Raw genomic sequence first — 15,291 nt, 5'->3', positions numbered from 1 at the left:
GAAGAATCTGGACATTTGAAATTTTAATACATATTCTGAAGTGCCCTCAAAAATCCATACCAATTTACCTGCTTACGAGAAATAAAGGTGAGAATCAGGAACTTTAAAAAACCAATAAACTGGGCTTCCCTGGTGGCGCAGTGGTTTAGAATCCGCCTGCCAATGCAGGGGAGACGGTTACGAGCCCTGGTCCGGGAAGATCCCACATGCCGCAGAGCACCTAAGCCTATGCGCCACAACTGCTGAGCCTGCGTTCTAGAGCCCACAGGCCACAACTACTGAGCCCATGCACCTAGAGCCCGTGGTCTGCAACAAGAGAAGCCACTGCAATGAGAAGCCCACGCACTGCAACAAAGAGTAGCCCCTGCTCACCGCAACTAGAGAAAACCCGCATGCAACAGCAAAGACCCAACGCAGCCAAAAAACAAATAAATACATTTATTTTTTAAAAAAAACCCCAAAACAATAAACTGTCTTCCCTAAATACACCTCCAGAAACTGACTCAGTAGAAGTGATGGGTGGGCTGGAAGCAGGGAATCTGAGTTTTTTTTAAAGTTCTCCAGGTGATTTTATCAGTTGTATTTGGGAACTGTTGATCGTGAAGGTCGCTGTGAAGAGGTGAATATATCTCTTTTAGAGAGGAGCTAAAAGAAGGAACAAACTAGTGAAATGTGAATGAAAGCATGGCATTCCACCCTGCCTTTGGCCCCACAGGTTGCAGGGATCTTAGTTCCCTGACCAGCGATTGAACCTGGGCCTTGTCAGTGAAAGAGCCAAGTCCTAACCACTGGACTGCCAGGGAATTCCTGAAAGCATGGCGTTTTGAATTTAACTTCCAATGCTTGTCTCAATGGAAATTGATCGTTTTTTTTTCTTTTTTCTTAATTTTCTGCTTACCTCAGGATTCTGAATGACCTTTACCTTCTTGTTCTTTTGTTTTGCTTTTTAAATTACCATCCCTGGTTTTAAATACTTAATTGTGCTTTAAAAAGCACAATATGTCTTATTTGGCCCTAACAAGAGCGTGTGTGTGTGTGTGTGTGTGTGTGTGTGTGTGTGTTCCTATTTTAGATACTGGAAATCACCAAGGGCTTATATTTGTTGAGTGCTTACTGTTAACAGCTTAAATACGAAGTGACTTGCCCAAAGCTGCAGGGCCAATGTGCAGCACTTTCACCCACCAGACCCTTAATTGGTATCCCAGAGGTCCCAGGTTGATCGCTGGCATCTCTGCTCTCATTCTTGTGGGTGGGAATCATTGACAGCACACCTAACAATGAACTTTGTGTCAGCCATGTTTGGAACTCCCAGAGTGCTGTCAAGTATAGCTCCGCTTGGGTTTCTCTCTGGGGATTAAAAGGGAGGACCCAGCTCCCAAGCCTGAGGAAGAACCTGAGTAGTGCAGATCTTTCCAAAGAGCTTTCTGCAGAGAGGCAAAACTCCCCTAGAAAGAATTGCTTTCTCCTTAACAACATGGGGTTGCCATATACTAGTCAGAGGGGGCGGAAATCACAACATCTCATTCTGATTGCAAATCAAATACATGTTTACTATGGAAAAACTGGAAGATAAGCAGAATGGAGGTCCACCACCCATAAAGGACCTTAGTCATTTCAAATGAACATTTTTAATAGATCTTCCGGGTCCATTTCCCTAATCAAGTCTTTCTTGAAGATATCTGATCTGAAGGAGAGGGCCCGAGTCCCACTGCTTCATTGCCCCACAGCTCGCCCTCCTGCCTGGCTTTCCTAACAATCCAGCTTCATATTCTACTTCAGTGGATCAGGGAAGGGCTACAGGCTGAGGGCCTCAAATGCCCCATCGGCGCCATCTGCAGGATGATCCAGGTCCAGGGTGAATGGTGTATAGATGGAGGCGTCTGCCAGGCGTAGCCACACTCCCCCAGGGTCATGCTCTTGTCCAGGAGCTGTCATCTGTGTAAAGCTGCTCCTTGCGCCGGTGGCCACTTAAGAATGCCTTTCACCAAGCGCTTCAGCTCCAGCACTGTGCTTGACTTCTTAGCATCCCCCAAGGTGGTGACCTTGTGGTGACGGATCATCACGAACACCCAGGGAGGCAGGTCCACTTGCACTGCTCTCTGCTTTAGGGAATCACTCTGGCTCCTCTGAGGGCCTCAAACGGCTGTGGCAGGACACGTGGGGTGCTTTATCTCCCGGCATGCCACGGGATAGCCCCTTGGGGTCCTAGCATGCCTTGTGGGCTCCCCATGTCCCCCTTCCGCCCCCCCGCCCACCCGCCTGCATACCTTGCAGCCTCTGCCCATTAGTCTCCTGAGATCAGATTCTGCTCACCCTCCACCATCTTGGACTTCTTTTTTTTTTTTTTTAATAAACTTATTTATTTACTTATTTATTTTTGGCTGTGTTGAGTCTTCGTTGCTGCGCACAGGCTTTCCCTAGTTGCAGCAAATAGGGGCTACTCTTCGTGTGGTGCGCGGGCTTCTCGTTGCAGTGGCTTCTCTTGTTGCGGAGCACGGGCTCTAGGCACGTGGGCTTCCGTAGTTGTGGCTCATGGGCTCAGTAGTTGTGGCATGCGGGCTCTAGAGAGCAGGCTCTGTAGTTGTGGTGCACGGGCTTAGTTGCTCCGCGGCATGTGGGAGCTTCCCAGATCAGGGATCGAACCTACGTCCTCTGCACTGGCAGGCAGATTCTTAACCACTGCGCCACCAGGGAAGTTCCTCTTGGGCTTCTTTGGCCTGGAAAGTCATTGGTTCTGGAGAGAGCTAGTCTGCTTTCCTGGTGCCACGGCTCCACCACCACCCCCCTTTTTTAACGAGTATAAAGATATTAATATTTTATGATTGTCAGGCTCAGGCTATAAACTATAAGTGGCTGTTTTGTAAGTATTGTATAGTAACGCATATGTGTGGAATCTAGAAAAATGGTACAGATGAACCTATTTGTAGGGCAGGAATAGAGACATAGGCGTAGAGAATGGACATGTGGACACAGAGGGGGAAGGGGAGGGTGGGACGAAGTGGGAGATTAGGTTTGACATAATTACACTACCATGTGTAAAATAGATAGCTAGTGGGAAGCTGCTGTATAGCACAGGGAGCTCAGCTCGGTGCTCTATGATGACCTAGATGGGGGCACGGGTGAGGAGGGAGGTCCAAGAGGGAGGGGATATAGGTATACATATAGCCGATTCACTTCATTGCACAGCAGAAACTAACACAACATTGTAAAGCAATTTTACTCCAATAAAAATAAATAAATAGGGCTTCCCTGGTGGCGCAGTGGTTGAGAGTCCGCTTGCCGATGCAGGGGACACGGGTTCGTGCCCCGGTCCAGGAAGATCCCACATGCCGCGGAGCGGCTGGGCCCGTGAGCCATGGCCGCTGAGCCTGCGCGTCCGGAGCCTGTGATGCGCAACGGGAGAGGCCACAACAGGGAGAGGCCACAACAGTGAGAGGCCCGCGTACCGCAAAAATAAATAAATAAATAAGTAAGTAAGTAAATGAGTGAGTGAGTGAATGAATGAATGAATGAATGGCTGTTTTGTGACCTTTTTCCCCTGAGCAGAGCACTGTTTTCCCTTGATACTTTTTTACAATATTTAAGGCTGTAGATGAGACATTTGAGTGACTGTAGCACACGTAATTAAGTATTCTGTTGAAAGTTAAGTTGTTGAGACTTTTTTTTTTAAACACTAAGCAACGGTCATGAACATCCATGAGGTATGGTTTTGTCACATCTTGGATGACTTCCTGGCACAATTCTTGGGTCGAAGGACTTGTTTAAGGCTTAATAGCGCAAAAGTTTTTGTCGATCTACGTTTCCCCCACCCCCTAACAATATATAGCAGCATCCATTCCCTAAGTATTTCACAACATTTGTCCTTTTAATTTGTATTTCCTAGTAAGTGAACTTTTTTCTACGGGTAGTTTTACTCAGGAAAATGCCAGAATCTTCTTTCAAGGCAATGCCACATACTTTCCCCTTGCACCTTCTTATCCCAGTCCCTTAACGGAAAGCAGTGATAGCTACAAGGACGAGTTTGTTTACTTTATAAACTGGGTGTGTCTCTAGACCAAGCTAGAATGGAAACACCTTTGACAGTGTCTCCCTCATTCCCCAACAAGATGCCTTTTGGCCACAACACTTTCAAACTGATATTACTCTTCCCTTCTCATTAAAATGCCCAAAGATCAATAGGAAAACTGTCGAGTGATAAAGTGATCAAGTGTTGATCACTTGAAGGACATTTACCCCTGAAAGTTGGGTGGTTTTATTTTGCCAGAACATCCAGTAAGGTTGGACATTGGGACTACATAGCACCTCTATGTCATGGCTGAGAAAACAAGCTTCTGACCTTCATGGGTGTTTCCTTGAGAGTTTGGAAGTGTCTAGGCAATTCCAACCTAAAAGCAGGCCTGGGATGAGTTCCCAGCCTAATATCCATTAATTCTTAAAAGTCTATTTAAAAAGCTTTCTTCTTTCAACAGCTCTAGTACTCCAGGGACTCAACCCTTCTTGCCCAAGTTTTATAGTGGCGCCAGCTCAGGATCTGAGGCCAGGCTTGGCAGGATGGTCTTTAGAGAGAAGCTCTGAGCACAGGCCGGGGACTCCTGGTTCCCTTGGATGTTTCTATCTAGTGCAGATACACAAGGCTCTGATTAAAAAAAAAAAAAAAAAAAAAATCTCTAGAAACTGTCTCAGGTTACTAACTCCCTTCCCCAACAGTATTGTAGGAATTGTATGTTCAGACTCAGTGCTGAAACCTATCAGTTTATAGTGGTACAAATACCTACATCTTCATCAGGTTCATCGACTTTATGGTTCAGAATCTCTGTGGAAGAAGCTGAGTTTAAAGCTGTCACATGACTTTAAGGTCCTAGGTGGGTATGGACATAAGAGCTATGTTTATGTCTCTGTTTTTCAGCCTTAAGATCTGAACTATTGCCCCATGTGCTCGTCAGTGCTCACCAACTTGTCCCAGAAAGAGTTTGACACGAGCCCATTCATGCCTCCATGACTTGGCCAAGATTTGTGGCCTTGTGGAGCTAGGCTGCAGTCAGGAACGGGAATCAGCTTCCTTCACTAGCTGTGAGAAGGTAGGGTAGAAGGAGGGTGAGTAATGATGAGACCTGGTTTCAGATCAACTTCATTTTGAAACCAGTGATACAAGCCAGTAGTGCCAAGAAGCATCTGGGAGGAAGTTGTAATGATCTGCCCCAGGGCTTACCGTTTACTAGCCTCTGTGTGACTCATGGCTTACAAAGAAAACTGCTCATGTTTCTACAGGTGCCTCAGCGAGTTTCCCTGGGCAGGTCAGATTGGCTGTGAGATCTCCATCCTTTGCCTCTCCCAATAAACCATGGAGCAGCCCCTACGAAACAGTCCTCTCCAAATGCAGACTGAGCCAGCTCCCCGTCATGCTCTTTGGTTCTGTGTATCCCCTTTTCCCTTCCGTGCTTCAGCCCTTAGGTAAAGCACATGGCTGTAACTAACCCCATGCCCACTCTGAGAGATGGTTTCTCTATGGTGTAGAGAGAGGCATGGATTTGGAGTCAGAAGCCCTGGTTAATTGTGAGTAGGCTAAAGGTCCCTCTCATTGAGGGCTTACTCTGGGCCAGACACAGTGCTCAGTGCTGTGTGAACATTATCCCACTTATTCCTGCCAATAATCTTATGAGGTAGGTATTATTCCCATTTTCCAGATGAGAAAACAGCTTCTGTACATTCACACGACATGGATGTGAACCCAAGTCTTTTGGACTCCAAATCCCATATTCTTCATCACTCATCTGCCTCTGCCTTTAGGATTTGAAATCTGGTCCTAATGCTTCCGAGTTGTGGGGCTTCGTGTACTTTGCTCTCCTCTCTGAAGCTGCTTCCTGAGGCACTTCAACCCCAGGGCAGTCTCTTGTTTCCTGAGTTGTCAGAATAGGGGAGGAGTATCTACCTTGTGGGTTTTTTTTGTTTTGTTTTTTGTTTTTTTTGTGGTACGCGGGCCTCTCACTGTTGTGGCCCCTCCCGTTGCGGAGCACAGGCTCCTGACGCGCAGGCGTGCGCCCAGCCGCTCCGCGGCATGTGGGATCTTCCCGGACCGGGGCACGAACCCGTGTCCCCTGCATTGGCAGGCGGACTCTCAACCACTGCGCCACCAGGGAAGCCCCTTGTGGGTTGTTTTTTGAGGACTTGGATAAGAAAACACTTAGTTGGGTGTCTCGGGCAGAGTGGGCCTTTGAAGCTTGTTCCTGCCTGCCTGACTCATGCCCCTTGGTTGTATTCTGCACCCAGCTAAATGTGGCTGAGGGCTGATGGGGCAGCTGGAATGTTGCAGCCTGCGTGGGAGGCACGTACAATTGAAGTACCTGACCACTGACTTCTCCTTGATTGTTGGCACTGTCCCCTCTAAGAATAGATGGACAGCCCCAGATACTGTGCTACAAATGTTTGGACCCATAAAACAATGGAAATGTGCCAGCAAACAGGGTAGTGAAGTGTACCGTACATTCCTGGTGGGCAGATTTTGTAGACAGCAGGAAGACGGTTTCTGGGTTTCTGGCAGCTTTTAGAGTTTGGGGGATTAAGGCATTAGCCCCCTGCTGGGTAACTTGGTGGGAGAGGATTGGAGAGTTCATTGAGAGGCACTCATTAAGTGAAAAACCTGACAGGCTTATCTGGCCAGCCCCTCTGCTAGCTGAAGACCTTCCCTTAGGAAGAGGGCTGTTTTAAGAATGGGAAAAGTGACAGTTAATTTTTATTTTTTATCAGTGTTTGAATAGCTAATGCATTTACGTGGGTCAAAATTCAGAAGGGTACACAGTAAAAAGTCTCTTTCCTGTTGCTTAGCTACTAGCTTCTCCACCCATAAACCCAGTTTTTTGGGGTCACCTTCCAGAAGTATTTTTTTTAAAATACAAATGTTAGCATAGACTACATTGCTCCATATCTTTTTAAATTAATTAATTAGTTAATTAATTAATTAATTAAGCTGCACCGGGTCTTTAGTTGCAGCACACGGGATCTTCGTTGCTACATTGGAGATCTTCATCGCGGCATGTGGGATCTAGTTCCTTGACCAGGGATCAAACCCAGGCGCCCTGCATTGGGGGCACAGAGCCTTAACAGCTGGACCACCAGGGAAGTCCCCATATGTTTTTTTTTTTTAATTAACAACATGTCTTAGAGATCTTTCCATGTCAATACATAGGGGCTTCCTTATCTTTTACAGCTTTTTATGGCTGCATAGTGTTCTCGTATGGATGTTAGCATTACACAAAGTTAATCTGTCATTGATGGACATTTAGGTTGTCTGGACTTTTGCTGTTACAATCCATGCATTATTGATTACTTTGGTAGATAGCTGTGGAAAGGTGATTTTGGACAGGAGGCAGTATCCTATAAGAACATAAGGGTACTTGAAGATACACATTTTGTTCCCTGATGTATCCCTAGTATTTAGAAGAATATTGGGCACTTAGGAAACACTCTACTAGTTCTTGATGGATGCTGTGTTGAAGAACCTGACTTTAGAATATGACCACCCCGAGTTCTAATTCTGATTCCACTCACTAGCTGTATGATGTTGGGCAAGCCATCTCACCTCTGAACCCCCATTTCCTCATGTGTTATGAGCCTGTATAAAGTTCTGGGGTTTACAAATTTGTGATTTTGTGGTTTTATCTTATTTGATATTCAGGATGACTCTGTGAAGTCTAATTTTCATCTTCCAAATGAGAAAACCTAAATTCCTAATAAGTTAATTCAAGTTCTGCATCAACATGCTGATGGTTCCAACTAACAGAGTTTTGAGGGACCTTTGCATGTGTCCTTAACACAGCTTTAAGCAATGCTGAATCACCTAGTGAGTTTAGGTGTTCCCTTTTAAGCTTTTCTTCTTTTTACATCAAGGAGAAAGTGTCTTTGGTCCCATTATTATTATTTTTAACTAATCTATTTATTTTTGGCTGCATTGGGTCTTCGTTGCTGGGTGCAGGCTTTCTTTAGTTGTGGCGAGCAGGGGCTACTCTTCGTTGCAGTGTGCGGGCTTCTCGTTGCTGTGGCTTCTCTTGTTGTGGAGCACGGGCTCTAGGTGTGCAGCCTTCAGTAGCTGTGGCACACGGGCTCAGTAGTTGTGGCACATGGGCTCTAGAGCGCAGACTGGGTGGTTGTGGCACACGGGCTTCAGTAGCTGTGGCACGTGGACTTCAGTAGTTGTGGCTCGTGGGTTCTAGAGCACAGGCTCAGTAGTTGTGGCGCACAGGCTTAGTTGCTCCACAGCATGTGGGATCTTCCCAGACCAGGGCTCGAACCCATGTCCCTTGCATTGGCAGGCGGATTCCACTGCACCACCAGGGAAGCCCCTACTATTCTTGAATACATCTTTTTATAACATGCTTCTCTCCCTTCAAACCAAGGGAAGACAGGCCTTAGGCTCGAAGCCTCAGCAAACATGGGAATTCCCTGGAGGTCCAGTGGTAGGACTCTGCACTTTCACTACCAAGGGCACGGGTTCGATCCCTGGTCGGGAAACTAAGATCCCTCAAACCATGCGGCATGGCCAAAAAGCAAAACAAAACAAAACAGAAACTTCAGCAAACAATTGATTCTGGGGCCTACAGAATTCAAGTGTGTTTCCCAGGATCACCCATCAAGTTAAAGTCAGTGCCTGCACAAGAATGGGGTCTCCATCACTATTAATAGTATTAACAGCAGACCTGGCCATAATGCATCCTATTTGTGAGTTCTTTACACTTATTCTCATTTAATCCTCACAACTACCTGTAAGAGAGTTACTCTTATTATCCCCGAATCTAGTACTTTTCTCCAAGTATCACACTGCCTCACTGGGCATCTAAAAATCAATCTTTGCTATTTCAATAGATGGAGAAGGACCACAGGTAATGGGGGTTAGGGAGGAAATAAGAAAACAAACTCTCAGGTGTGTCAGAAAGATAATATAACCATATTATATAAACAACTCAATCTAGACAGGTCTAGGTACCACTTCTGGCCATTCCATTTCCTAGCTATGTAACTTCAATGAATGCATTTAGCCCCTCATTTTCCCAATTTAGAAAATGGGCGTTAAAATCTACTTTATAGGGTGCTTGGTGAAGATTAAATGAGAAAGTATACAAATGTTAGGGCTTCCCTGGTAGCGCAGTGGTTAAGAATCTGCCTGCCAAGGCAGGGGACACAGGTTCAAGCCCTGGTCCAGGAAGATCCCACATGCTGCGGAGCAACTAAGCCCGTGTACCACAACTACTGAGCCTGCACTCTAGAGCCCGCGAGCCACAACTACTGAGCCTGCATGCCACAACTACTGAAGCCCACATGCTGCAACTACTGAAGCCCGCACGCCTAGAGTCCGTGCTCCGCAGCAAGAGAAGCCACCGCAATGAGAAGCCCACGCACCACAATGAAGAGTAGTCCACGCTCGCCACAACTAGAGAAAATCCTCACACAGCAACGAAGACCCAATACAGCCATAAATAAATAAATTTATTTTAAAAATTCATACAGATTTAAAAAAAAAACACAAATGTTAGCTGTTAATAATAGTAATTCATGATGGGAGGGATTCTCGACTCTTGAGATTGATGCTTGCTGTATTCATTTGCTAGGGCTGCTGTAACAAAGGAACACAGACTGGGGGCTTAGACACAGAAATTTATTTTCTCACAACTCAGGAGGCTAGAAGTCCAAGATCAAGGTGTCAGCAGGGCTGATTTCTGTTGAGGCCTCTCTCCTTAGCTTGTAGATGGCTGTCTTCTCCATGTGTCTGTAAATAGTCTTCTCTCTGTAATTGTCTGTGTCCAAATTTCCTCCTCTTATAAGGACACTCATCATACTGGATTAGGGCCCACCCTAATAACCTCATTTTAATTTAATCACCTCTTTAAAGGTCCTTTTTCCAAATATAATCACATTCTGAGGTATTAGGACTTGAACACATGAATTTGAGGGGGGAACACAATTCATGTTAAGAGAAAACTTGGACCTACAGAAAAATAAAGATAATAAGTAGCTGGTAACCCCAGTCATAGGGAAGCTTCATTTCCTTCCAGTCTTTTTAAAATTTTTTCCCGTGCATAGTTACATATACTATATATGCAGTTCTACTTTCTGCTTACATTTTGCATAGCTGGATAAAAAATCCATGGAGTGCATGCCCCATAGATTATTTAACTTTTGCCCTGTATTAAGATGATTTAAACTCTGCCACATATCATTCCTGGTCTTTTTTAGCCCAAAGGCAAAGCAAGATTCCTCAGAAGATGAGAGTACAAAGCTGTGTGCTGGAGGTAAAGGGCAAGGTCACTCTGGGAATCTCCCTGCCCCTGGGACCCTTTGGAACTGACTCAGGCTGAGATCCCTCTTTCCCCTCCTCCCACCGGCCGAGCATGTTGTCACAGCCCATGACTCCTCAGTGGGGATGTTGTCAAGGAGGCAGGGCCGGTATCTAAGCAATCTTCTCTTTCTCAGGGGCACACTCCAGCCTTCCCATGAAGGAACCTGCCTCTGTGTATGAGCTCTGGGGCTCTGGGGAGCTGAAGGCAGCTCTGTATGCTTTTAAGCCCTCCATCTTCCTCCCCTCCATGCACTAAGCCTCTCCCCAAAAGATGGCCAGTGTCCTAAGTTCTTTCACCCAAGTTAGTTTTACCTGCTTTTGAACTTCATGTTAATGGAATCATACATGTGTCCTCTCTTGTATCTGGCTTCTGTCACTCAGCCATGTTTGTAAGATTCATTCATGTTGTTGTATGTCCTTGTGGTTGACTCATTTAATTATATGAATATTCCACCATATTTTTATTCATTCTACCTTGATGGACATTTGGGCTATTTCCAGTCTTTAGCTATTATAGACAGTGCTGCTGTGGCTATTATAATACTTGTCTTTTAGTGAATGTATCTTTGTTGGGTCTATACCTCAAAGTAAAATTGCTGGGTCTTGGGGAAGGTGTATATTTAGCTTCAGCAAATACTGCTCGACAGTTTTCCAAAATGACTATCCCATTTTACACTCCCACATCAGACTTCTACTTTTTTTTTTATTGAGGTAAAATATGCATAACATAAAATTTGACCATTTTAAACAATTCGGTGACGTTAAGTACGTTCAAATTGTTGTGCAACCATCACCATAGTCTGTCTCTAGAACTTTTTCATCATTCCAAACAGAAACTCTGTACCCATTAAACAATAACTACCCATTCCCCTCTCTCTCCAGCCCCTGGTAACTTCTATTCTACTTTCTATGTCTATTAATTTGAGTATTCTAGGTACCTCATGTAAGTGGAATCATGCAGTATTTGCCCTTTTGTGACTAGCTTATTTTACTTAGCATAATGTTTTCAAGATTCTTCCATGTTGCAGCATGTGTCAGAACTTTATTCCTTTTAAAGACTGAATAATATTCCATTGTATGTATAGACCACATTGTGTTTATCTAGTCATCTCTTTTTTTTTTTTTTTTTTTTTTTTTTGCGGTGCGCGGGCCTCTCACTGTTGTGACCTCTCCCGTGTGGAGCACAGGCTCCGGATGCGCAGGCTCAGCGGCCATGGCTCACGGGCCCAACTGCTCCGCGGCATGTGGGATCTTCCCGGACCGGGGCACGAACCCGTGTCCCCTGCATCGGCAGGCGGACTCTCAACCACTGCGCCACCAGGGAAGCCCCAATCTAGTCATCTCTTGATGGACACTTGTGTTGTTTCCATCTTTTGGCTATTGTGAATAGTGATACTATGAAAATATGGGTACAAGTATCTGTTTGAGATCCTACTTCAGTTCTTTTAGGTATACGCCTAAAAGTAGAATTGCTGGATCATGTGGTAATTTTATGTTTACCTTCTGAGGAGCCACCAAACTGTTTTTCACAGTGGCTGCACCATTTCACATTCCCAGTGCAGGAGGGTTCTCATGTCTTTACATCTTGCCAACACTCGTTATTTACTTTTTTTTTTTTGCCACCCTAGTAGGTATGAAGTGGTATCTCATTGTTATTTTGATTTGTATTTCCCTAATGACTAATGATATTGAGCATTTTTTCATATGCTTATTGGCCTTTTGTATACCTTATTTGAAGAAATGTCTTTTCAACTCCTTTGCCTTTTTATTTACTTATTTTTAATTGGGTTGTTTGTTTTTTGTTGTTCTTGAGTTTTAGGAGTTCACTGTATAGTCTGGATATTGTTTGGAATTCTACTTTTTAATGTTATACTCTTTTTTTATTAATGTTACACTCTTATATACTGTTTGAATACTTCATCATGTTCACATTACTTTTTGTTTGTTTGTTTATCTTCTCAAAGAACCAGCTTTTAGTTTTATTGATCTTTGCTATTGTTTTCTTTGTTTCTATTTCATTTATTTCTGCTCTGATCTTTATGATTTCTTTCCTCCTGCTAACTTTGGGTTTTGTTTGTTCTTCTTTCTCTGGTTCCTTTAGGTGTAAGGTTAGATTGTTTATTTGAGATTTTTCTTGTTTCTTGAGGTAGGCTTGTATAGCTATAAACTTCCCTCTTAGAACTGCTTTTGCTGCATCCCACAGGTTTTGGATTGTCATGTTTTCATTGTCATTTGTCTCTAGGTATTTTTTGATTTCCTCTTTCATTTCTTCAGTGATCTCTTGGTTATTTAGTAACGTATTGTTTAGCCTCCATGTGTTTGTGTTTTTTACGTTTTTTTCCCTGTAATTCATTTCTAATCTCATAGCGTTGTGGTCAGAAAAGATGCTTGATATGATTTCAATTTTCTTATATTTACTGAGGTTTGATTTGTGACCAAGATGTGATCTATCCTGGAGAATGTTCCATGTGCACTTGAGAAGAAAGTGTAATCTGCTGTTTTGGGATGGAATGTCCTATAAATGTCAATGAAATCTGTCTGGTCTATTGTGTCATTTAAAGCTTCTGTTTCCTTATTTATTTTCATTTTGGATGATCTGTCCATTGTTGTAAGTGAGGTGTTAATGTGTTACTGTCGATTTTCTCTTTTATAGCTGTTAGCAGTTGCCTTATGTATTGAGGTGCTCCTATGTTGGGTGCATATATATTTATAATTGTTATATCTTCTTCTTGGATTGGTCCCTTGATCATCACATAGTGTCCTTCCTTGTCTCTTGTAACATTCTTTATTTTAAAGTCTATTTTATCTGATATGAGTATTGCTACTCCAGCTTTCTTTTGATTTCCATTTGCATGGAATATCTTTTTCCATCCCCTCACTTTCAGTCTGTATGTGTCCCTAGGTCTGAAGTGGGTCTCTTGTAGACAGCATATAGATGGGTCTTGTTTTTGTATCCATTCATCAAGCCCATGTATTTTGACTGGAGCATTAAATCCATTCACGTTTAAGGTAATTATCGATATGTATGTTCCTATGACCATTTTCTTAATTGTTTTGGGTTTGTTTTTGTAGGTCCTTTTCTTCTCTTGTGTTTCCCACTTAGAGAAGTTCCTTTAGCGTTTGTTGTAGAGCTGGTTTGGTGGTGCTGAATTCTCTTAGCTTTTGCTTGTCTGTAAAGCTTTTGATTTCTCCATCGAATTTGAATGAGATCCTTGCCGGGTAAGAGTAATCTTGGTTGTAGTTTCTTCCCTTTCATCACTAAGTATATCATGTGACTCCCTTCTGGCTTGTAGAGTTTCTGCTGAGAAATCAGCTGTTAACCTTATGGGAGTTCCCTTGTATGTTATTTGTCATTTTTCCCTTGCTGCTTTCAATAATTTTTCTTTGTCTTTAATTTTTGCCAATTTGATTACTATGCGTCTCAGCGTGTTTCTCCTTGGGTTTATCCTGTATGGGACTCTCTGCACTTCCTGGACTTGGGTGACTATTTCCTTTATCATGTTAGGGAAATTTTCGACTATAATATCTTCAAATATTTTCTCTGGTCCTTTCTCTCTCTCTTCTCCTTCTGGGACCCCTATAACGTGAATGTTGTTGTATTTAATGTTGTCCCAGAGGTCTCTTAGGCTGTCTTCATTTCTTTTCATTCTTTTTTCTTTATTCTGTTCCACAGCAGTGAATTCCACCATTCTATCTTCCAGGTCACTTATCCGTCTTCTGCCTCAGTTATTCTGCTATTGATTCCTTCTAGTGTAGTTTTCATTTCAGTTATTATATTGTTCATCTCTGTTTGTTTGTTATTTAATTCTAGGTCTTTGTTAAACATTTCTTGCATCTTCTTGATCTTTGCCTCCATTCTTTTTCCAAGGTCCTGGATCATCTTCACTATCATTATTCTGAGTTCTTTTTCTGGAAGGTTGCCTATCTCCGCTTCATTTAGTTGTTTTTCTGGGGTTTTATCTTGTTCCTTCATCTGGTACATAGCCCTCTGCCTTTTCATCTTGTCTGTCTTTCTGTGAATGTGGTTTTTGTTCCACAGGCTGCAGGATTGTACTTCTTCTTCCTTCTGTCACATTACTTTTGTAGTTTAAAAACCCTCATCTGTTATCCTTTCTTATTTTAGGGAAGGATTATTTAAAACAATTGTCGTCATCATTTGAAACTAAAGGACAATTTTTCAGGAAAGGACAGTTGGCAGAGCTCTCGCTGACCTTTCCATGGCACAGCGCTGTCCCTCTGGTCCTTGTTGTGCTGCAGCCTAGTAGACTGATGAGTGCTGGTGTCTGGGCCAGCGTTATGGGAACGCCTGGGTCAGGGCATGTTGCCGATGGGCCCAGTTGGAGCCCCTGGCAGGTTTCCTGACTCCATGCTTTGGCCACAAGGAAGGGTGGGTAAGAACACTGGTTGTGAATACTCTCTAGCGTATGCCTTGGAGTCAGGCTGACCTGGCTTCTGAACCTCAGTTTTCTCATCTTTGTAAAGGAGCTCATGCCTAACTTGGCAGCATAGTTGTAAAGATGAAATGGGCCCAGTCTCCGGATTAACGAATGGTAGTTATTAACTCAGAGTGCTTGTTTAAAGGGCGGCCAAGCAGGGAGGATTCAGAAGGAGCATGACAGACTGCAACAACCCGAGGTTATCCAGAATGATCTGTGTGGGTGACGGTGTAGCAGGATGCATACAGCGCATATGTAGACTCATAGCCTTCGGAAATGCTTAAAATCTTCTGCCTCCAGCTGTGACCTTGGGTCAACTCTATGTCTCGTGAGACTCCATGGGGCTAATGTCGCTGAATATCTATGATTTTGGTTCTTCAGCCCACAAACCAGGAAGTGGTCTGCTCTCTTGAGACCAAACTCAGAAGCCCATCTGAAACTCGTATGTGATCACATTGCTGGTCAGAGGAAGTAAGCCAAGTCTCCTTCTGCAGTGGCTTGCAATAGTCCTTGATCCAGTCAGGGGGC

The 15,291-nt window shown here is 43.8% G+C and overlaps 1 protein-coding gene across 6 annotated transcripts in view; it reads left to right on the top strand.

The window, feature by feature from the left end:
* CDH3 (cadherin 3) overlaps positions 1–15,291 on the top strand; it is a 107,806-nt gene that overhangs the window by 75,217 nt on the left and 17,298 nt on the right. The gene's annotated exons all lie outside the window — the stretch shown is intronic.

This window comes from Aethalodelphis obliquidens, unplaced genomic scaffold, assembly GCF_003676395.1.
Source record: "Aethalodelphis obliquidens isolate GAN/ISIS:26980383/991018 unplaced genomic scaffold, ASM367639v1 scaffold20, whole genome shotgun sequence".
Classification (NCBI taxonomy): domain Eukaryota; kingdom Metazoa; phylum Chordata; class Mammalia; order Artiodactyla; family Delphinidae; genus Aethalodelphis; species Aethalodelphis obliquidens.
Note: the sequence above shows the minus strand (reverse complement) of the source record. Positions and strands in the feature narration are given on the sequence as shown.